The sequence below is a fragment of the Pongo pygmaeus genome, chromosome 9 (assembly GCF_028885625.2).
Source record: "Pongo pygmaeus isolate AG05252 chromosome 9, NHGRI_mPonPyg2-v2.0_pri, whole genome shotgun sequence".
Taxonomy (NCBI): Eukaryota; Metazoa; Chordata; class Mammalia; order Primates; family Hominidae; genus Pongo; species Pongo pygmaeus.
Window position 1 is genome coordinate 103,864,449 of NC_072382.2, and position 23,864 is coordinate 103,888,312.

The 23,864-nt window shown below is 41.0% G+C and overlaps 1 non-coding gene and 1 pseudogene across 1 annotated transcript; both read left to right on the forward strand.

Moving 5' to 3' along the window:
• The first annotated feature begins 3,464 nt into the window (after positions 1-3,464).
• LOC129007346 (small ribosomal subunit protein eS6-like) lies at positions 3,465-4,229 on the forward strand (annotated as a pseudogene).
• A 16,050-nt stretch (positions 4,230-20,279) lies between these two features.
• On the forward strand, positions 20,280-20,387 carry LOC129009090 (U6 spliceosomal RNA). Its single transcript, XR_008492634.1, has one exon. It is a non-coding gene; the product is annotated as a U6 spliceosomal RNA (small nuclear RNA).
• The last annotated feature ends 3,477 nt before the right edge of the window (positions 20,388-23,864 follow it).

Sequence of the window (23,864 nt, forward strand, 5' to 3'; positions counted from 1 at the left end):
TGCTTTGCCATGGAGAACACCTCATTATTTCGATGGCCTTTGTTGCCCGCCTGCCCACCCGCTTCCTGTACTCCCCTTGGCTACGCTGGCAGTCCTCCTGTTCCTCACAATCACTAGGCTCAGTCCCCTCCAGAGCTCCGCACTTGCTGTTCTGTCTGCCCCTAGACCTTCCCACACGGCTCACTTATTTCAGATCTCAGCTCAAATATGAAATCTCCCTGGTTTACAGAAAGCCCAGATGCGCTTTCCTGAGCATCTCTCTAGAATCATCACTGCTGTCTCCTTCCTATCCCACTGTCTTTTCTTTTGGAGCATATCCACTATTCACTTGTGCACTGTCTCCCCAACTACAATGTCTGCTTACCGAGGGCAGGACTTTGCCTGTCTTGTTCATGGCATCCCCAGCCCCTAGAATAGGGCCTCTGGTAAAGACTGTTGAGTAAAGAGCTCCAGAACACAGAGAAAGGTACACAGCAGCAGTGATAAGGAAGAGCAACCTCTGTGCAGCAACAACTGTCCACCCTCTAAAAAGCTGCTTTCAGAAAGGAAGGGGCAGATTGTCCAATTTTCTCCAGTAAATGCTGCTACCATCTTCTCTGCTGGGAAGGGCTTTTTTTAAATTTTAATTTAATTTAATTTAATTTGAGATGGAGTCTCGCAGTGTCGCCCAGGCTGGAGTGCAGTGGCACGATCTCGGCTCACTGTAACCTCCGTCTCCCAGGTTTAAGTGATTCTCCTGCCTCAGCCTCCCAAGTAGCTGGGATTACAGGTGCCCACCACACCTGGCTAATTTTTGTATTTTGAGTAGAGACGGAGTTTCGTCATGTTGGCCAGCCTGGTCTTAAACTCCTGACCTCAGGTGATCCACCTGCCTTGGCCTCCCAGAGTGCTGGGATTACAGGTGTGAGCCACCGCGCCTGGCCAGGAAGGGCTTATTTTGAGCCCAACTTGGATGAATTTCTCATGTGTCCTGTGGTATCTCACTGCCTCCTCAGCACACCATCTTGTTATTCTTATAGAAGGTGTGATGCCAACAGCAGTGAGTGAGGCTACCCGAGCTTCCGGTGGGGAGGAATATTCTGGAAACAGAAGGACACAGCTAGAAGGAGTTACAACTGATCTTATACTCTTGGTCATAACTCTATTATAGTCTTAGGTCTAAGTCTCAGAACTATGAAACACTCAGGACATTCTTAATGTCCTTAGAAACTAAGAAAAACTTAGGAAGACTTGTCATATAAGGGAAGAGCCAAATTAATGATGTTCACAGTTCTGAATCATGTCAAACAGATAATCTTCATAGTGGCGTTTTAAATTTTCTCACCATAAGATGAGGACAGAGATCTGCTGTACCGTTCAGTGCAGGGAATGCAATTGGAAAAAAATAGGAGGATAATTCTTCTTCAGTACTTTCTAGTCTTAACAGGGCCGCATTTTCTTTTGTTTCTAAATGTACAATGTCACATCTTCTATTCTTGTTGCCAGATGAATGTGATTTAGCACAATACTATCCTGTTACCATTTCTATGTAAATATGAGTCAGTGGTATTATGCTGAGCTGGAAGTTAAATGAAAAGTAATTAACCACAGGCCGGGCACAGTGGCTCACGCCTGTAATCTCAGCACTTTGGGAGGACACAGTGTCCCACACCTGTAATCCCAGCACTTTGGGAGGCCAAGGTGGACGGATCACCTGAGTTGAGGAGTTTGAGACCAGTGGCCAGCATGGCGAAACCTCGTCTCTACTAAAAACACAAACATTAGCTGGGCATGGTGGGCACCTGTAATCCCAGTTACTTGGGAGGCTGAGGCAGGAGAATTGCTTGAACCCGGGAGGTGGAGGTTGCAGGGAGGCGGATGTTGCAGTGAGCAGAGATCGGCCACTGAACTCCAGCCTGGGTGACAGAGTGAGACTCCGTCTCCAAAAAAACAAAAAAAAGTAATTAACCACAAAGACAATTACAGTTTACGTAGGTGTTTACAAGTCTGAGACAGTGGGAAAAGTTGACCTTTTTAAAAAAAAAACACCTAACATTCCCTGAAATATCTTGACCTTTAGGGCTGAACTACAATACATGGTTTCATACTTAAGATGAAATTATGCTCATATTAACATCAAAATATCTGGTTTGTTTTTTGGACTTTCCTAGTCGTTGCAGCCATATTAACAAAATGAAAGAAAAATAAAAAGTAAAAGTAAAAATACCATGAAGCTATAGATTACGTTTTTTTTTTGTATTCTTTTTTAAATTTTATTTTTTAAAATTTTACTTCAAGTTCCAGGATACATATGCAGAATGTGCAGGTTTGTTACACAGGTATACATGTGCCATGGTGGTTTGCTGCACCTGTCAACTAGGTTTTAAGCCCCACGTGCATTAGGTATTTGTCCTAATGCTCTCCCTCCCCTTGACCCCCACCCCCCAACAGGCCCTGGTGTGTGATGTTCCCCTCCCTGTGTCCATGTGTTCTCATTTTTCAGCTCCCACTTATGAGTGAGAACATGCGGTGTTTGGTTTTCTGTTCCTGTTTGGATTTTTTACTTTAAAACAACCCATAGAAATCTAGCCTTTACTGTCAGATTTTGCTTTCTCACCACTAGAAGGTGCTAACACCACCATTAAATGTTTCCAGTGTGACAAACTGTAAGAAGCCCAGTAAGCTCATGGGGAAATATATTCATCTGTTTATTTTTGCCAAATTTACTGATAGTAGTTTGATTTGAAACAATAACATATAGCAATCTGTTTCCTCTCTAATGGGAAGGCACCTAATTATCCATTTTGTTATTAATATTCAATCTAGAAAAGTGATAAAAAGAATGCATAAAAAATACAATGATCTTTAGATTCAAGTATACAAAATAAACTGATGCGTTCTCTTGGATTTAGTGACAATGCTTCTCGAAATTTGTACCAAGATAAAATATCAGACGGGTGAACAAAAAATGAATGGATAAGATGTTCATCTCAACATTGTTTGAAGTACTATATAATGGCTATATTACATAACTTCATATAGTGGAACACTGTGGCCATAAAAATGATGGTGAAGATTGTGTTTATTGCCATGGAAAGCTATCCATGCAATATTATTGTTGTTATTATTTTAAATAGAGATGTGATCTTGCTGTGTTGCCCAGGCTGGAGCACAGTGGTGTGATCACAGCTCACTACAGCGTTTAACTCCTGGACTCGAGCAATCCTCCCACCTCAGCCTCCCGAGTAGCTGGGACTACAGCATACTCCACCATGCCCTGATAATTACAAAAATTGTTCAGTGACAGGGTCTCACTATATTGCCCAGGCTGCTCTCAAACTCCTGGGCTCAAGCAGTCCTCCCGCCTCAGCCTCCTGAGTAGCTAAGACTATAGGCATGTGCTACCATGTCCAGCTGATGCAATATTATTAAGTTAAAAATGCAGGCTACAGCTCTTTTTCATGGTGGCTTGAAAGTGATCAGCTGCTTCAAGATGAAGCTGAACATCTCCTTCCCGGCCACTGGCTGCCAGAAACTCATTGAAGTGGACAATGAACACAAACTTCATATTTTTATGAGAAGTGTATGGCCACAGAAGTTGCTGCTGATGCTCTGGGTAAAGAATGGAAGGGTTATGTGGTCTGAATCAACAGATCAACAGTGGGAATGACAAACAAGGTTTCCCTATGAATCAGGGTGTCTTGACCCATGGCCGTGTCCACCTGCTGCTGAATAAAAGGCATGCCTGTTACAGACCAAGAAGAACTGGAAAAAGAAAGCAAAAATCTGCATGTGGTTGCATTGTGGATACCAATCTGAGCATTCTCAACTTGGTTATTGTAAAAAAAGGAGAGAAGGATATTCCTGGACTGACTGATACTACGGTGCCTTGTCGTCTCGGGCCCAAAAGAGCTAGCAGAATCTGCAAACTTTTCATTCTCTCTGAAGATGATGATGTCCATCAGTGTGTTGTAAGAAAGGCTTTAAACAAAGAAGGTAAGAAACCTAGGAGCAAAGAACCCAAGACTAAGTATCTTGTTACTCCGCGTGCACTGCGGCACGAGCGGTGGCATATTGCTCTGAAGAAACAGAGAATTAAGGAAAATAAGGAAGCAGCTGCAGAATATGCTAAACTTTTGGCCAAGAGAATGAAGGAGGCTAAAGAGAAGCATCAAGAACAGATTGCCAAGAGACGCAGACTGTCCTCTCTGCGAGCTTCTACTTCCAAGTCTGAATCTAGTCAAAAATAAGATTTTTTGAGTAACAAATAAATAAGACAGACTAAAAAAAATGCAGGTTACAAATTGTCATTTAATATCTCATTTAAATAAAGATATGATAAAGAAAAGCATGGAACATATTCACTGAAATGATGATTATCTCTAGACAGTGTGATTATTTGTGATCCTTATTATCTGGTTGTGTGACCTTGAGAAAAAAACTTAGCCCCTCCATACCTCTCAGTTTCATCATCAGCAAAATGGTGGCAATAATATTTCCTACCTCATGGGTAATATGAGGAATTCAACATATTTACATATGTAAAGCATTTAGAAGAGCGCTGAACACATCACACATACTAAAAAACTATTAGCTATCATACTCATTATCCTAATTGTCCATATTTTCTAATTTTATGATTGTGTATGTGTTAATTTTATAACCAGTAAAGACAATAAACTACTTTTTTCAAAAAGATAGCTCTCACAGAAGAGAAGGGAATTAAATTCATTCCTATCTATAAAAATAGTGGACGGGCGGGTGGCTCATGCCTGTAATCCCAGCACTTTGGGAGGCCAAGGCGGATGGATCACCTGAGGTCAGGAGTTCAAGACCAGCCTGGCCAACATGGCGAAACCCCATCTCTACTAAAAATACAAAAAGTAGCCAGGCGTGGTGGCATGCGAATGTAATCCCAGCTACTTGGGAGGCTGAGGCAGGAGAATTGCTTGAACCTGGGAGGCGGAGGTTGCAGTGAGTGAGATCACATCACTGCACTCCAGCCTGGCAACAGAGCAAGACTCTGACTAAAAAGAAAAAAAAAAAAGAATAGTAAGCCACTTAATTCCCATTTATCCCAAAAGTTAAAATAGTCAGATGCTTTTTAAAAATTATTATTATACTTTTTATTATACTTTATTATAGGTATATGTGTGCCATGTTGGTTTGCTGCACCCATGAACTCGTCATTTACATTAGGTATTTCTCCTAATGCTATTCCTCCCCCAGCCCCCAGCCCCCGAACAGGCCCCAGTGTGTGATGTTCCCTGCCCTGTGTCCAAGTGTTCTCATTGTTCAATTCCCACCTGTGAGTGAGAACATGTGGTATTTGGTTTTCCGTCTTTGTGACAGTTTGCTGAGAATGATGGTTTCCAGCTTCATCCATGTCCCTGCAAAGGACATAAATTCATCCTTTTTTATGGCTGCATAGTATTCCACGGTGTATATGTGCCACATTTCCTTAATCCAGTCTATCATTGTTGGACATTTAGGATGGTTCCAAGTCTTTGCTATTGTGAATAGTGCCGCAATAAACATACATATACATGTGTCTTTATAGTAGCATGATTTATAATCCTTTTGGTATACACCTAGTAATGGGATCACTGGGTCAAATGGTATTCCAGTTCTAGATCCTTGAGGAATCACCACACTGTCTTCCACAATGGTTGAACTAGTTTACCCTCCCACCAACAGTGTAAAAGTGTCCCTATTTCTCCACATCCTCTCCAGCATCTGTTGTTTTCTTACTTTTTAATGATTGCCATTCTAATTGGCATGAGATAGTATCTCATTGTGGTTTTGATTTGCATTTCTCTGATGACCAGTGATGGTGAGCATTTTTTCGTGTGTCTGTTGGCTGCATAAAAGTCTTCTTTTGAGAAGTGTCTGTTCATATCCTTCGCCCACTTTTTCATGGGGTTGTTTTTTTCTTGTAAATTTGTTTGAGTTCTTTGTAGATTCTGGATATTAGCCCTTTGTCAGATGGGTAGATTGCAAAAATTTTCTCCCATTCTGCAAGTTGCCTGTTCACTCTGATGGTTTCTTTTGCTGTGCAGAAGCTCTTTAGTTTAATTAGATTGCATTTGCCTATTTTGGCTTTTGTTGCCATTGCTTTTGATGTTTAGTCATGAAGTCCTTGCCCATGCCTATGTCCTGAATGGTATTGCCTAGGTTTTCTTCTAGAGTTTTTATGGTTTTAGGTCTAACGTGTAAGTCTTTAATCCAATCCATCTTGAATTAATTTTTTGTATAAGGTGTAAGGAAGGGATCCAATTTCAGCTTTCCACATATGGCTAGCCAGTTTTCCCAGCACCATTTATTAAATAGGGAATCCTTTCCCCATTTCTTATTTTTGTCAGGTTTGTCAAAAATCAGATGGTTGCAGATCTGTGGTATTATTTCTGAGGGCTCTGTTCTGTTCCATTGGTCTATATATCTGTTTTGGTACCAGTACCATGCTGTTTTAGTTACTGTAGCCTTGTAGTATAGTTTGAAGTCAGGTAGCGTGATGCCTCCAGCTTTGTTCTTTTGGCTTAGGATTGTCTTGGCAATGCGGGCTCTTTTTTGGTTCCATATGAACTTTAAAGTAGTTTTTTCCAATTCTGTGAAGAAAGTTATTGGTAGCTTGATGGGGATGGCATTGAATCTATAAATTACCTTGGGCAGTATGGCCATTTTCATGATATTGATTCTTCCTGTCCATGAGCATGGAATGTTCTTCCATTTGTTTGTGTCCTCTTTTATTTCATTGAGCAGTGGTATGTAGTTCTCCTTGAAGAGGTCCTTCACATCCCTTGTAAGTTGGATTCCTGGGCATTTTATTCTCTTTGAAGCAATTGTGAATGGGAGTTCACTCATGATTTGGCTCTCTGTTTGTCTATTATTGGTGTATAGGAATGCTTGTGATTTTTGCACATTGATTTTGTATCCTGAGACTTTGCTGAAGTTGCTTATCAGCTTAAGGAGATTTTGGGCTGAGATGATTGGGTTTTCAAAATATACAGTCATGTCATCTGCAAACAGGGACAATTTGACTTCCTCTTTTCCTAATAGAATACCCTTTATTTCTTTCTCTTGCCTGATTGCCCTGGCCAGAACTTCCAACACTATGTTGAATAGGAGTGGTGAGAGAGGGCATCCCTGTCTTGTGCCAGTTTTCAAAGGGAATGCTTCCAGTTTTTGCCCATTCAGTATGATATTGGCTGTGGGTTTGTCATAAATAGCTCTTATTATTTTGAGGTACATTCTGTCAATACCTAACTTATTGAGAGTTTTTAGCATGAAGGGCTGTTGAATTTTGTCAAAGGCCTTTTCTGCATCTATTCAGAAAATCATGTGGTTTTTGTCGTTGGTTCTGTTTATATGATGGATTACGTTGATTGATTCACACATGTTGAACCAGCTTGCATCCCAGGGATGAAGCCACCTTGATCGTGGTGGATAAGCTTTTTGATGTGCTGCTGGATTTAGTTTGCCAGTATTTTATTGAGGATTTTTGCATCAATGTTCATCAGGGATATTGGTCTAAAATTCTCTTTTTTTGTTGTGTCTCTGCCCAGCTTTGGTATCAGGATGATGCTGGCCTCAAAAAATGAGTTAGGGAAGATTCCCTGTTTTTCTATTGATTGGAATAGTTTCAGAAGTAATGGTACCATTGCCTTTTTGTACCTCTGGTAGAATTCGGCTGTGAATCCGTCTGGTCCTGGACTTTTTTTGCTTGGTAAGCTATTAATTATTGCCTCAATTTCAGAGCCTGGTATTGGTCTATTCAGGGATTCCAGTTCTTCCTGGTTTAGCCTTGGGAGAGTGTATTATCCATTTCTTCTAGGTTTTCTAGTTTATTTGTGTAGAGGTGTTTATAGTATTCTCTGACGGTAGTCTGTATTTCTGTGGGATCGGTGGTGATATCCCCTTTATCATTTTTTATTGTGTCTATTTGATTCTTCTCTCTTTTCTTCTTTATTGCTCTTGCTAGCGGTCTATCAATTTTGTTGAAACCAGCTCCTGGATTCATTGATTTTTTGAAGGGTTTTTTGTGTCTCTATTTCCTTCAGTACTGCTCTGATCTTAGTTATTTCTTGCCTTCTGCTAGCTTTTGAATGTGTTTGCTCTTGCTTCTCTAGTTCTTTTAATTGTGATATTAGGGTGTCAATTTTAGATCTTTCCTGCTTTCTCTTGTGGGCATTTAGTGCTATAAACTTCCCTCTACATACTGTTTTAAATGTGTCCCAGAGATTCTGGTATGTTGCGTCTTTGTTCTCTTTGGTTTCAAAGAACATCTTTATTTCTGCCTTCATTTCGTTATGTACCCAGTAGTCATTCAGGAGCAGGTTGTTCAGTTTCCATGTTGTTGAGCAGTTTTGAGTGAGTTTCTTAATCCTGAGTTCTAGTTTGATTGCACTGTGGTCTGAGAGACAGTTTGTTATAATTTCTGTTCTTTTACATTTGCTGAGGAGTGCTTTACTTCCAACTATGTGGTCAATTTTGGAATAAGTGCGATGTGGTGCTGAGAAGAATGTATATCCTGTTGATTTGGGGTGGAGAGTCCTGTAGATGTCTATTAGGTCTGCTTGATGAAGAGCTGAGTTCAATTTCTGGATATCCTTGTTAACTTTCTGTCTCATGGATTTGTCTAATGTTGACAGTGGGGGGTTAAAATCTCCCATTATTATTGTGCGGGGAGTCTAAGTCTCTCTGTAGGTCTCTAAGGACTTGCTTTATGGATCTGGGTGCTCCTGTATTGGGTGCATATATATTTAGGATAGTCGCTCTTCTTGTTGAATTGATCCCTTTACCATTATGTAATGCCCTTGTCTCTTTTGATCTTTGTTGGTTTAAAGTTTGTTGTATCAGGGACTAGGATTGCGACCCCTGCTTTTTTTTTGTTTTCCATTTGCTTGGTAGATCTTTCTCCATCCCTTTACCTTTGGTCTTTGATGTTGGTGATCTACAGATGGGGTTTTGGTGTAGATGTCCTTTTTGTTGATGTTGGTGCTATTCCTTTCTGTTTGTTAGTTTTCCTTCTAACAGTCAGGTCCCTCAGCTGCAGGTCTGTTGGAGTTTGCTGAAGGTCCACTCCACACCCTGTTTGCCTGGGTATTGCCAGCAGAGGCTGCAGAACAGCAAATATTGCAGAACAGCAAATGTTGATGCCTGATCCTCTGGAAGCTTCGTCCCAGAGAGGCACCCACCTATATGAGGTGTCTATCGGCCCCTACTGGGAGGTGTCTCCCAGTTATGCTACACAGGGACCCACTTGAGGAGGTAGTCTGTGCATTCTCAGAGCTCAAATGCCGTGCTGGGAGAATCACTGCTCTCTTCAGAACTGTCAGACAGGGAAGTTTAAGTCTGCAGAAGCTGTCTGCTGCCTTTTGTTCAGCTATGCCCTGCCCACAGATGTGGAGTCTATAGAGGCAGTAGACCTTGCTGATCTATGGTGGGCTCCACCCAGTTCGAGCTTCTCGGCCACTTCGTTTACCTACTCAAGCCTCAGCAATGGCAGATGCCCCTCCCCCAGCCAGGTTGCCACCTTGTAGTTTGATCTCAGTCTGCTGTGCTAGCAGTAAGCAAGGCTCTGTGGGCATGAGACCCACCGAGCCAGGCACAGGAGAGAATCTCTTTGTCTGCCAGTTGCTAAGACCTTGGGAAAAGTGCAGTATTTGGGTGGAAGTGTCCTGTTTTTCCAGGTACAGTCGGTCCTGGCTTCCCTTGGCTAGGAAAAGGAAATCCTCCGATCCCTTGTGCTTCCCCGGTAAGGCAATGCCCCACCCTGCTTTGGCTTGCCCTCCATGGGCTGCACCCACTGTCCAACCAGTCCCAATTAGATGAACCAGGTACCTCAGTTGGAAATGCAGAAATCACCCATCTTCTGCATCGATCACGCTGGGAGCTGCAGACCAGAGCTGTTCCTGTTCAGCCACCTTGGAAAACAAGTCACAGTCAGATGGTTTTAATGTCCAATTTTTGTTATCTATTCTAGATAAGAATTCACTTAACATATGCATTAGTCTATTCTTGCATTGCTATAAAGAAATACCCGAGGCTGGGTGATTTATAATGAAAAGAGATGTAATTGTCTTATGGTTCGGCAGGCTTTAAGGAAGCATAGTGCTGGCATCTGCTTCTGGTGAGGCCTCAGGAAGGTTACAATCGTGTTGGAAGGCAATTGGGATCCAGCACGTCACATGGAGAGAACAGGAGCAAGAAAGAGAGGGAGGAAACGCCATGCCCTTTTTAAAATAACCAGATCTCAGGTGAACTAACAGAGTGAGAACCCACTCATCATGAAGGTGATGGTGCTGAGCCATTCATGAAAGATCTGTCCCCATGATCCAATATCTCCCACTTGGACCCACCTCCAAGATTGAGGATTACATTTCAACATGAGATTAGGAGGAGTCAAACACCCAAACCATATCATTCTCCTTCTGGCCCCTCAAATTTCATGTCCTTCTCACATTATAAAATACAGTCATCCCTTCCAACAGTCCCCCAAAGCCTTACCTCATTCCAGCATTAATTCAATCAAAAGTCCAAAGTCACATCTGAGTCTCAAGTTGAGTTCCTTTTACCTACAAGCCTGTGAAGTCAAAACAAGTTATTTACACCCAAGATACAATGGTGGTACAGGCATTGGGTAGACACTCTATTCCAAAAGGGAGAAATCAGCCAAAAGAAAGAGGCAATTGGCCCCATGCAAGTCTGAAACCCAGCAGGGTAGGCATTAAACTTTAAATTCCAAAATAATTTTCCTTGCCTCCATGTCCTGTATCCTGGGCATACTGGTGCAAGATATGGGTTCCCAAAGCCTTGGGCAGCTTTGCCCTTATGGCTTTACAGAATGCAATTTGTGGCTGCTCTAATGGGCTGGAGTTAAGTTTCTGTGGCTTTTTCATGCTGAGCTTGCAAGCTGCTGGTGGCTTTACCATTCTCAGGTCTGGAGGGTAGTGGCCCTCCTCCTACAGCTCCACTAGGCAGTGTCCTGCTGGGGACTCTGTAGGGTCTCAAACCCCACATTTCCTCTCAGTACTGCCCTAGTAGAGTTTCTCTGTGGGGACTCTGTGGGGACTCTGTCCCTACTGCAGGCTTCTGCCTGGGCATCTAGACTTTCCCATATATCCTCTGGAATCTAGGTGGGAGTTGCCAAGCCTCCTTTACTCTTGCATTTTGTACACCTGCAGGCTTAACACCATGTGGAAGCTGCCAAGGCTTATGGTGGTTTGCACTTTCCAAAGTGGCAGCTTGAGCTGTACCTGTGGCCCTGTGAGCCATGGGTGGAGCTGGAGTGGCCAGGATGCAGAGAGTGGTGTCCTAAGACTTAGCAGGGCAGCAATTCCCTGTGCCTGGCCCCTGAAATAATTCTTTCCTCCTAGGCCTCTGACCTATAATGAGAGGGGTTGCCTCAAAGGTTTCTGAAATGTCTTTAAGTCCTTCTTCCCATTGTCATGGATATTAGCACCTGGCTCCCTTTTAGTTATGCCAGTCTCTTTAGCAAGTGGTTGGTCCACAGCCTGCTTGGATTCTTTCTCTACCATAGAGCCAGGCAGAAAATTTTCCAAACTTTTATGCTCTACTTCCCTTTTAAATATAAGTTCCAACTTCTTTAAGTCATTTCTTTACTCCTTCATCTGATATAGGCTCTTAGAAGCAGCCATGCTAAATCTTTTTTTTTTTTTTTTTTTAGACAGAGTCTTGCTCTCTTGCCCAGGCTAGAGTGCAGTGGTGCTATCTTGGCTCACTGCAAGCTCTGCCTCCCAGGTTCATGCCATTCTCCTGCCTCAGCCTCCCGAGTAGCGGGGACTACAAGTGCCCGCCACCACACCTGGCTAATTTTTTGTATTTTTAGTAGAGATGGGGTTTCACTGTGTTAGCCAGGATGGTCTTGATCTCCTGACCTCGTGATCCACCCGCCTCGGCCTCCCAAAGTGCTGGGATTACAGGCGTGAGCCACTACGCCTGGCCCGTGCTACATCTTGAATAATTTGCTGCTTAGAAATTTCTTCTGCCAGATACCCTAAGTCATCATTCTTAAGTTCAAACTTCCGCAATTTCCTAGAGCATGGACACAATACAGCCAAGTTTTTTTGCTAGGGTGTAACAAGGGTGGCCTTTGCTCCAGTTCCCAATAACTTCCTCATTTCCATCTAAGACCTTGCCAGCTTTGCTCTCACTTTCAATATTTCTATCAGCATTTTGGTCACAACCATTCAAACTTTCCCTCATCTTCCTGTCTTCTTCTGACCCCTCCAAACTCTTTCAGCCTCTGTTTGTTACTCAGTTGCAAAGCCAATTTCACATTTTCAGGTATCTTTATAGCAATGCCTTCCTCCCCAGTACCAATTTTCTATGTTAGTCCATTCTTGCATTGCTATATATAAATACCCAAGGCTGGGTAATTTATAAAGAAAAAAAGGTTTAATTGGCTCACAATCCTGCAGGCTTTACCAGAAGCATGGCACTGGCATCTGCTTCTGATGAGGCCTCAAGAAGCACTTCTTAACTGTGGTGGGATCAGTTAAGCACTTCCTTCTTACAACTTAAGTGTGATAAAGTGGCAGTGGGACTGAGGATCTGCTGGAGCTTGCCCAGTTAGAAGTGGCAGCAACAGCAACAACCTGCATGCACTGGCACGGCAGAGGCTACAAGGCAGCAATGCCAGATCAGTGCTAGCAGCAGATGAGACCAGAAACATACACCTGATTGCCATGACAAACATTGTAATGCTGTATTAGCTACTGGAGCTAATTTCGGTATCACTGTGTGGACATAAACAGAAACAGAAGTTGGAAGAGAAGGGAACCTGCCCCTTGTTGGCTGAGTCCCACCCCAAATGAATGGTGAAATTAGTAATCATCCCAGCTGGTATAATACTGAATTGTTTGAATGCTGAAACAATTGTTTCAAATCCAACTCAAACTGTTCACTGAGAGCCGCTCAGTGTGCCCTGGGGAAAGAAGGGAGGAGGAGTTGGGGGAGGGAGTGGGAAGAGGTAGATGGCCAGTAATGGAACTGTACGTACTCTTATTCCGCGTACCCTGCCCCACCCCAAGCTGGTGTGACTTCAGGTAAACACAAATTATACTATGAATCACACCTCTGCAATTCTATTCTTGAGCTATTTGATGCCCTGATGAGATGCATTTAAACCACAAATCTCAACTGTTTGGATCTGCTTGAATTCTGAGACTATTATACAATTTACTGGCTATTAAGCCCAGATTTCTGCTACCTATAAAAATGATGCCCGGTATCCTCATCCAATCTACCCTTAATCATATTCACTAAATATTAAGGAGAGATTTGATATCAGGCCCTGAGGCATCATCTCTCCAGAGACATTGTCCAAATCTTCTGCAGGGAGAAAAGGATCTGTTTAACAAATATCAAGTTGGATTGAACATCACATGCAATGTGATACTATCATTCAACTTGTTTGTGTCTATTTTACCACAAAAATATTGTGAGAGACTTGCCAAGTGTTTTAATAAAATTCAAACATCTGCAGCCTTACCACCAGTCTCATCGGCTTATCAAAACAGGAAGTGGGTGTGTCCGGCCCAGATTATTTCATTTGAATGCAAGTTATCACCTGACAATCACTACTTCGTTATCTAAAAGTTCACATGGCACTCTGACAAATTCATACTAGGATCTTGCTTAAGATGGTTATCAAATGCATTCAGTCTAAATTGTCTGCAGAATCTTCTTTCTTCTCCTTTTTGAAAATTAGAATATTGGCTCATTTTCAGTTCTTCCACTATTTTGTGTGATTTTCAAAAATATTTATGTCTGTGCTTAAGTAATATCTTCTGCAATGTTTTTAAAAGTCTTTGTCCAAGACAAGAAAGAATTATTTAGAACTGCCATTTGCTTTGTAATAGCCTCCTCCTTAATCTTGACCTCTGTTTCCTCCTTACCAATGTTTGCCCCATCCTACTCCCCCAGCCTTGCAGAGGAGTCACGCTGGTCTAGGAGAAGCACTAACCAAGTAGCTGCTGCTAGAGGAAGGAAGCAAAAAAGCTGAAACCAGAACACGATAGTCTGATTTAATTGAGAACAGTGAGGGTCAACGAGTCTGAGCTAACATCCACCAGAAGGGTCGTGAGTCAATTCACAGCAAACAGTGAGAAGATAAAAGTCAGGATTCAAAAGCAAGCCAGGACCAGTCATGTTTGGTACAAAGCTGTTGTGTTAGATATGATAGCTACTAGCCACATGGGTGTCTGAGCACTTGAAATGTGGCTAGCACCACTGAGAAAATAAATTTTTAATTTCAGTTTAATTTTTATTTATATTTAAATTAAAATTGAACCAATGTAAGATATTTTTGCATTAATACAACTCCATTGGTTTGATAGGGCTACATTTCACTTTTACTGTTGCATCATGTAAAATGTCATTGTGACATTGTTCTGTGCATTGTGCACACATGTGTCATATCATATAAACACTTACCAGTCTAGTTGGTGTCCACAAAATTATTTAAGTGATTTTTCCTATGCACCCATGTAACATTGTAACATGATTATTTGAATGTTTTATGCAGGTTGCACAAGTTAAATTGATACCTATATAAATTGTAATTGGTAATTAAATAAAAATGCTTATTATTATAACAGAATTATATTTTGTTCTAATGTTAAAAGCAAGTATGGGAAAAAATTTAAGTTTAAAGCTAAGACATACTAGTGATGTGGAATCAAATGGTGATGCAGAGCCTACCAGTACTACAACCAGAACAGTAAATAAAAAAAAAGACTGGAAGAAGATATGTCTTGAATTTTGCAGTGAATGGGAATTGCAATTTGTTGTGGCAGAGCAAAACAAAAAAGCTGTTTGCTTGTTGTATACAAACTTTTAAAAGATACTAAAGTAGGCAGTATTAGAGATATTTTCAGACACTACATAGAAATTTGATGCTTCCTCTCAACAGTCAAAAAATAATTGAAAAGAATAGACTAAGTTAGTCACCTGAATTCTGAAATAAATTTCTAACAAAAAATATTTTTGAAGGTTTCAAATGTACTTTATTTTTTCAATACTGCCATATTTTAATGGGTTCACAGTACCTTTACTTGGCATAAATTGAGTTGGTTTTGAAACAATTCAGTATTATACCAGCTGGGATGATTACTTATCTCTCCATTCATTTGGAGTGAGATTCTACCAACAGGGGGCAGGTTCCACTATCTTCCAATTTATGTTGCTGTTATGTCCACACAGTGATACAGAAATTAGCTCCACTTGCTAACACAGAATTACTGTATATGTCATAGCAATCAGGTGTATGTTTCTGGTGGCTATGCTTTGTTGTTATTTGCTAAACGCTACAAACTAGAAAGTGACTTAGTGTGTTTTTGGCCAAGGAAACATCGCGAAACTGAAGCTAGAACAGCGGCAACTGCAGTTGCTAGCTTGGTGCAACTTCGCTTCACATACTCTTGTTTCAATTTTTTTTTTTTTTTTTTTTTTTTCTCCTGAGACGGAGTCTCACTCTGTCGCCAGGCTTGAGTGCAGCGGGACTATCTCGGCTCACTGCAACCTCTACCTCCCGGGTTCAAGCAATTCTCCTGCCTCAGCCTCCCGAATAGCTGGGATTACAGGCATACGCCACCATGCCTGGCTAATTTTTGTATTTTAGTAGAGACGGGGTTTCCACCATGTTGACAAGGATGGTCTCCATCTCCTGCCTCAGGTGATCCATCCGCCTTGGCCTCTCAAAGTGCTGGGATTACAGGCATGAGCCACCATGCCCAGCACCCCCAATTTTTTTTTTAAATTATGCTTAACAGGATCTGGGCTTGTAACTTTAGGCGGTGATTAAATGGCTTGGATTCTGGCACACACAAAAAAAACCATGGTGACATGGTAAAATACATTATTATTGTAGTTATGGAAATTTAGTTAGAAAATTATTAGGAAAACAGTAAAAATGATATTTCACAAAAAGTAAAATATTTTAAATTATGCCACCAAACAATTGCCCATAGCCTACAAGCCCTTTTTAGGAATATCAAAGATAATTGATTAAAATTTTGAAAAATTGCAAGTACTTTCCTTTACCTTTAGATGTCATGCCCAATTAATATTTTGGATATGTTTCATCTCAAAGAACTTCCAAATTTATGAAATGTTGCCAACATGTAAACTAAAAGGTCAAACTCATGGTACAGAAATATTTGAAACTTTAATATTGTCAAAGAAGAGTTTCAGCTAGATATGAATTTAGGAAATTTTAAAACAAGAGATTGATGTGTCTATCTTTCATCATACATACTGAAAACATTTGTGCTCAGTGTTCTGAATCAGGCTCATGGAAAGCATAGTGGATACAGTTATGAAAGTTGTGCAACATATGCATGCAAATGCTATGGATCGGTGCCAGTTTACGGAATTGTGGAAAGAAACAGAAGACAATGACTTGAATGATTTCGTGTTGTTTTCCAATGTTTGCCCAAGACCCAAGCAGGCAGACACACAGGCGGCTGGACGTCAAGAGGAACGCACTGGCGTAGGAGCACACCAGCAGGCCGGCAGGCCATTGACCGCTGAACAACAAGAAGTTCGTCTGGGGCAGTCAGAGTAGAGCTCAAGTCCGCCCAGCGGGCCGACTCCACAGGAAAACCATTTCTCTTCTGGCTCTCCCATCTGCTGAGAGCTACTTCCACTCAATAAACCCTTGCACTCATTCTCCAAACCCACGTGTAATCCTGTTCTTCTGATACACCAAGGCAAGAACCCTGAGATACAGAAAGCCCTCTGTCTTTGCAATAAGGCAGGGGTCTAATTCAGCTAACATAAGCTGCCTACGGATGGCTAAACTAAAAGAGCACCCTGTAACACACTACCACTGGGCCTTCAGCTGTAAACATTCACCTTTAGACACTGCCGTGGGGTGGAAGCCCCACAGCCTGCCCGTCTGCATGCTCCCCCTAGAGGTTTGAGCAGCGGGGCACTGAATAAGTGAGCCATTCCCTCTGTCGCAAGCCCTGCGAGGGGGACAAGGGAACTTTTTCCATTTTATTTATTTATTTATTTTTGAGGTGGAATCTCGCTCTGTCACCCAGGCTGGAGTGCAGTGGGGCGATCTCAGCTCACTGCAACCTCCACCTCCCGGGTTCCAGCAATTCTTCTGCCTCAGCCTGCCGAGTAGCTGGGGCTACAGGCGCACGCCACCACGTCTGGCTAATTTTTGTATTTTTAGTAGAGATGGGGTTTCACCATATTGGCCAGGCTGGTCTCGATCTCCTGACCTCGAGATCCGCCTGCCTTGGCCTTCCAAAGTGCTGGGATTACCAGCATGAACCACCGCGCCGGGCCCTTTTTACATTTCGATAGTCCTAAATAGAAAAGTGAATATCACAAAGCTTCTAAAAGAAAATATAGAAGAAAATCTTCATAATCTTGGGATAGGCAAAGGGTTCTTAAACAGGATATAAAACACACTGAACTTAAAAATATTATAAGTTGGACTTCATGGAATTAAAATATTCTACTTATCAAAAGAAACTATTAATAACGCATAAAGACAAGCTACAAATGGGGAGAAACTGTTCACAGTGCACATGTCAATGACGGGACTCAACCCAGGGTATATAAGGAATTCCCTGAAGTCAATCAATTCAATTTAAAAATTGGAGGAAGATTTGAACAGGCACCTCACAAAAGATGATATCTAAAGTGTCGAGAAGCATATGAAAATATAGTCAACATCATTAATCAACAGGGACAGAAAAATTAAAAGCATAATGGGATGCCACCACATACCCAAAAGAAGAGCTAAACTTAAAAAGGCTCACAATACTAAGCCTTGGGAAAGATATGTAGCAACTAGAACTCTTATACACTGCTGGTGGGAGTGTAAAATGGTGCAAAGGCTTTGTAAACCTTTTGGCAATTTCTAATAAAAATAAAACATACACCTACCCAATGGCAATTCCATATCCAGGTATTTAGCCAACAGGAAGAATTCATAGGTTCACCAAAAGAAAAACTAAAATGGGCTGGGCACAATGGCTCACACCTGTAATCCTAGTACTTTGGGAGGCTGAGGTGGGCAGATCACTTGAACTTGAACTCAGAAGTTTGAGACCAGCCTGGATAACATAGTGAGATCTCATCTATATTATTAAAGAAAAAAAAGTCTAAAATGTTTATAGGTTCTGGGCTGGGCATGGTGGCTCATGCCTGTAATCCTAGCACTTTGGGAGTCCAAGGCGGGCAGGTCACCTGAGTTCAGGACTTTAAGACCAGCCTGGGCTCATCTCTACTAAAACTACAAAAAATTAGCTGGGTGTGGTGACTCGAGCCTGTAGTCCCAGCTACCCAGGAGGCTGAGGCATGAGAATCACTTGAACCTGGGAGGTGGAGGTTGCAGTGAGCTGAGATGGCACCACTGCACTCTACCTCGGGCAAAAAAGTGAGACTCTGTCTCAAAAAAAAAAAGTTTATAGGTTCTTTTCACAAGGGATTGAACCAGGTAACAACACAAATGTACATTAGCAGGAAAACAGAAAAAGAAACTATGGTAGGCCAGGCGTGGTAGCTCATGCCTGTAATCCCTGCACTTTGAGAGGCCAAGGCGGGTGGATCACCTGGGGTCAGGAGTTCGAGATTAGCCTGGCCAACATGATGAAACCCCATCTGTATTAAAAATACAAAAAATTAGCTGGGCGTGGTGGTGCGCACCTGTAATCCCAGCTACTCAAGAGGCTGAGGCAGGAGAATCACTTGAACCCGGGAGATGGAAGTTGCAGTGAGCCGAGATCTCGCCACTGCACTTCAGCCTGGGCAACAAGCGCAAAACTCCATCTCAAAAAAAAAAGAAACTATGGTATATTTATACAGTGGACTACTACTATGCAATAAAAAGAACAATTACTGATATATGTTACAATATTGATGAAACTAAGAAATATGTTGAGTGAAGGAAGCCAGTATGAGTACCCATCATATGATTTCATATGTATGAAGTTCAAGGACAAACAAATGAGATCTAGGGTGATAAATCATAATAGTGATTGTGGGAGGGGGAGGAGTGGTGGGGGCATTATAGCTTGGTACTGACTGCAAAAGGGCATGAAAGAATTTTCTGAGGTAATGGAAGGTGTTCTTGATCTTGATCTGGTTGATAGTTAACAGAGTACATTCATTTGTCAAAATCATAAAGCTATACACTTTTAATATCTGTGTACTTTACATGATATCCACTATATTTTATTAGAGTACTATCAGTAAAAAATAAAGTAAGCCACCATTTATGAGGGGTAAACTTCATCATCTTGACTAAAGCTTTACATTAGAGGAGGTTTCTTTGTAAATTTGATCTTCGTTAGCACTTATTCAAGGCTGGTCTAATTGTATTTTATTTGCAAGATGTTATAAAATTATCAACAGACCAGGAAATTGTCAACATTTACAAGGACTGTCAGATTTGCTTTGGAATTAGAACAGCATGTTCCCTGTAAGATTTCACTTTCACTTTCAGTTCTAGATTCCTGGGTTTCTTTATACATAAAAATCTAAAAACTTACAGTGAAAAAGCATTAGGCTACAACTAAAGTTGTTACAACATTATGTGAAATTCCCTCCAGAGAAAAAATATTTTTAATAATAATTCCCCCCAAGGGAAAAATACTTTTAAATTGATTATTTGATAATAGGATATTGAGAGCATATCGCTCTCAGGAATTGTCAGAGTTCCGAGCCAGGAATGGGGTGAAAAACTCTGTCATTCATACCTTGCTCATACACTGACAGTAGAAAAAAACTGGAAAACCAAGAGGCCAAGTGTGGTGGCTCATGTCTGTAATCCCAACACTTTGGGAGGTCAAGGCAGATAGTTCACTTGAGCCCAAGAGTTTAAGACCAGCAGGGGCAACATCGCAAGGCTCTGTCTCTATAAAAAATACAAAAATTAGCCAAGCATGGTAGCCCGTGACTGTAGTCAGAGCTACTCAGGAGGCTGAGATGGGAGGATCGATTGAGCCCAGTAGGTTGAGGTTATAGTGAGCTGAGATTGTGCCACCGCATTTCAGCCTGGGTGACAGAACAAGGCTCAGTCTCAAAAAAATAAAAATGAAAAAACAAAACAAGAAAAAACAAAACAAAAAAAACCGCAAACAAACAAACAAACCCAGAAAACTGAAGATAGTAATGGCTGTACAGTTTGTGTCTAGCTTTCACTTTCCTCAAAGGTTTCCTTGTGTATTTCTGTCGTGAAAAGAGTATTTGGAGCTTGGAATTCACTGGCTTGGAAGAAAATAAAAGAGTATTTGGAGAGAAAATATATTTAGGCTGTGCTTGCTTTGGCAGCACATATACTAAAATTGGAACCCTACCAAGAAGATTAGCATGCCCCCTGCACAAGGATAACAGCTGGATGCTGACAGGAAAAGAGGAGTTTTTTTTATAAAGTATGTGAGATATACAAAGAGTTAGAAAGAAAAGGCAAGGTATGTTACACCATTAAAGATGTGGATGCAGGTTTAGAATAGAGAAAGCCCAAGTGGATAGTTTGGATAGATTGGCTGTATTTTTGTTAGTCAGTAAACAAAGGTTTACTGAGCACCTTTGAGCAGACACTCTACTAGTACTAGAATAATGCAGTGAACAAATATATACAGTGCTTGCCCATACACATTTATCTAGGGAAACCATTTTTTTTTTTAAATTGTGCAAAATGTTGCAAAGGAGACATGTTAATTTGCTTCCAACCTACTAGGCCTGACCCTAGCTCTCATGACCAGTTTGAAAAACACGAGACTCAGTCAATTCAGGGATTTCTTAAGCCATGGTCTTTATTTATTTTTATTTATTTACTTTCTTGGCAATGGATTCTTGCTCTGTCTCCCAGGCTGGAATGCAGTAGCGAGATCTCAGCTCACTGTAACCTCTGCCTCCCCGGGTTCAAGCAATTCTCCTGCCTCAGCCTCCCAAGTAGCTGGGATTACAGGCACCTGCTACCATGCCCCGCTAATCTTTGTATTTTTAGTAGAGATGGGGTTTTGCCATGTTGACCAGGCTGGTCTTGAACTCCTGACCTCCGGTGATCCACACACCTCGGCCTCCCAAAGTGCTGGGATTACAGGTGTGAGCCAATGTGCCTGGCCAGCCATAGTCTTTAAACTGGGGTAAGTGTGCCCCTGGGTGTTTACCAAGACTTACCAACACGGAGGTGGGAGCTCAAATAGTTTTAAGCAATTAATAGTCTCACCCTCAACTTCCATATGTAGCTTCTCCTAAAACTGATCTGCTTGAAAACAAGAACTGTGAAGGTTGCCAGGGTTGTTTTGTCTTCTCATCTCCCTTTTCACAATGGTTCTCTGTCTTCCCTTAAAAGACAGGCTCACCTCTCACCTATCATGAGTTTTAAAATCGTATATTTCTCTGGGTGTAGAAACCTCCTGGATGATTTGAAATAATCGATCTGTATTAGTGTTGAGAAAATGAATGACTCTAATATCTGGATATAGGGTTGCCAGGTAAAATACAGAACACCAAACTGATCTAAATTTCAGATAACTAATGAATAATTTATTAGTATAGCTAGGTGCCAAATATTGCACAATACATTCTTATACTAGAAATGCATTCATTGTTTATATTAAATCAAAATTTAACTAGGTGTTCTCTGTTTTAATTTGCTAACTCTGTCAACTGTATCTGGGTACCAAAAGTTCAGTGGTTTCTAAACCACTATTTTCAACAAAATTGAGTTGTCTACTGATAAGTAATTACATATTTCGATTAGAGATCACTAAATGATTTTTGGAATATAAAACATATTTTTTAAATTGTGAAAAAATTGCCATAATAATGTTTCTTCTGGGCCTATCTACTTATCTACTTATTTCTGTGAAATAGGGTTTACAACATTTATATCTGTAGAAATGAAAAAAAGGAACAGAATCTGTGCTGAACCCTAACGTATTATAGCTATAGGTAATATTCATGACTGCACGCTTGAAAAACTTGCTTAAAATACAAGCTGCCACCCCCTTAAATTGTATTTGTAATACAGTTATTAACATTTACAACATTTTTATATTGTCTCGACCAATTATGCTTTAAAAGTAATGAAAACAATATCAACGATAATGTAATCAAAGAGGATTTTTTTTTTTTTTTGAGTTGGAGTCTCGCTCTGTTCCAGGCTAGAGTGCAGTGGCACTATCTTGACTCATTGCAACCTCTGCCTCCCAGGTTCAAGTGATTCTCGTGTCTCAGCCTCCCAAGTAGCTGGGACTACAGGCGTGCACCACCACACTGGCTCATTTTTGTATTTTTGGGAGAGATGGGTTTCACCATGTTGGCCAGGCTGGTCTCGAACTCCTGACCTCAGATGATCCACCCACCTTCACCTCCCAAAGTGCTGGTACTATAGGCGTGAGCCACCATGCCTGGTCAAAGAGGAATTTTTTTTTTAACACTTAGATCCTTATGATCCTAGAGAAAAAAATAGATTTCAAGTTCTGATATGTGTTTGTTTCAGAGATATGTGACAGAGATCATAAAAGATGTTCAGTATAAACATGTGTCAACATTCTGTAGGGGAATTGGAATGTTCAATGACAAAATGCAATGATAAAATATTTTCAGTTATTAAAGATGACTTGATAATTGCTTCATGGATGATCATGTATGTCAAATTACTATGGTATTAGGATCCATCAAATATATTTAAAAGAGTGCTCTATCAATTTTTTCCGAAAATATCTATGTTTACATTTTGTAGATTCTTGACATGTACAAGTGCTTTACGTTTTAATGTTAAGTTAAAAATGGGCGAGGGAATGCAGAGCTTTTCGAAATTCTTCTGGTGAGTACATAATCAAAAATGTGTAAGGCCCACAAATTATTTTCAATAATCTCAGGAGTGAGTTGAAAATGGCTTACAAAGTCTTGATTGAAGCAGACTCAAATGTGGATTAAAATCTCCATATGATAAATACATTTAGTCTTTCTGAAATAATTCCAACTGGAACTTCAGCTGCTATGGACAGCCAAATCCACCTAAACCAGAAGATGCCTCAGCTCAGTCCAATTGTGTGCAGCATGCACTGGATGCTGTTTCCGCAGAACGATAAAGTCCCCAGTAATCCTTATGGGCTCTGCCTCTGGTTGGTAGTTGTCTTTGATCTACTGGAAGACAGAAAATCAGATGAGCTCTCCAAATCCATCTGTTACCCTGGTATGGACGGCTCTCAGATAAAGTTGCTTAAATTTACTGCTTAGAGAACGTTGAGGAAAATATGGCAGTGCAGTTAGACTCAAAGATGTCAGGTTTCCCTGAGAATGGCACTGCAACCCAGAAACCTGCCCTGTGAGATCAAAGGCTATAAAGGAGGGATTTTTTTTTAGGTAGCCAACTCCACCCTACTTATTAAAAAAAAAAAAAAAAAAAAAACTCACCAAACCAAACAAAAAGTATTTCGATACAGAAAATTAATAAAGCAATTTCAATCTTTAAAATGGTAAAAATAAACCGCGAAGGAGAATTGCAGGATTTTTTTTTTCACATACCCCTACATTTCCTTTCACCTCTTACTTTCTTGATCAGAACAAAAAGTAAAAATAAATAGAAAGATTTCACAAAGTTTCGATTTTTTTTTTTAAATGCTGGACTTCTGCAGCTATATTAGAAGATTGAAAAACCTAACCTTTTTACGTGTAAAGTGTATGGCGGATGGAGGGTGGAGAACAGGGCATATTGACCTTTTCCAGGCAGGCTGGGCAATGATTGTCCTCTCTATATGGGTCGTTATCAAGATTTCCTCTGACCCACGAGCAATGAAGCAAATGTCTTTCAGTAAATGCCGCGTAGATATGCCACGGTTAAGAGTCATGCTTTTGGGTCATGGAAATCCCCGAGTGGGTTTGCC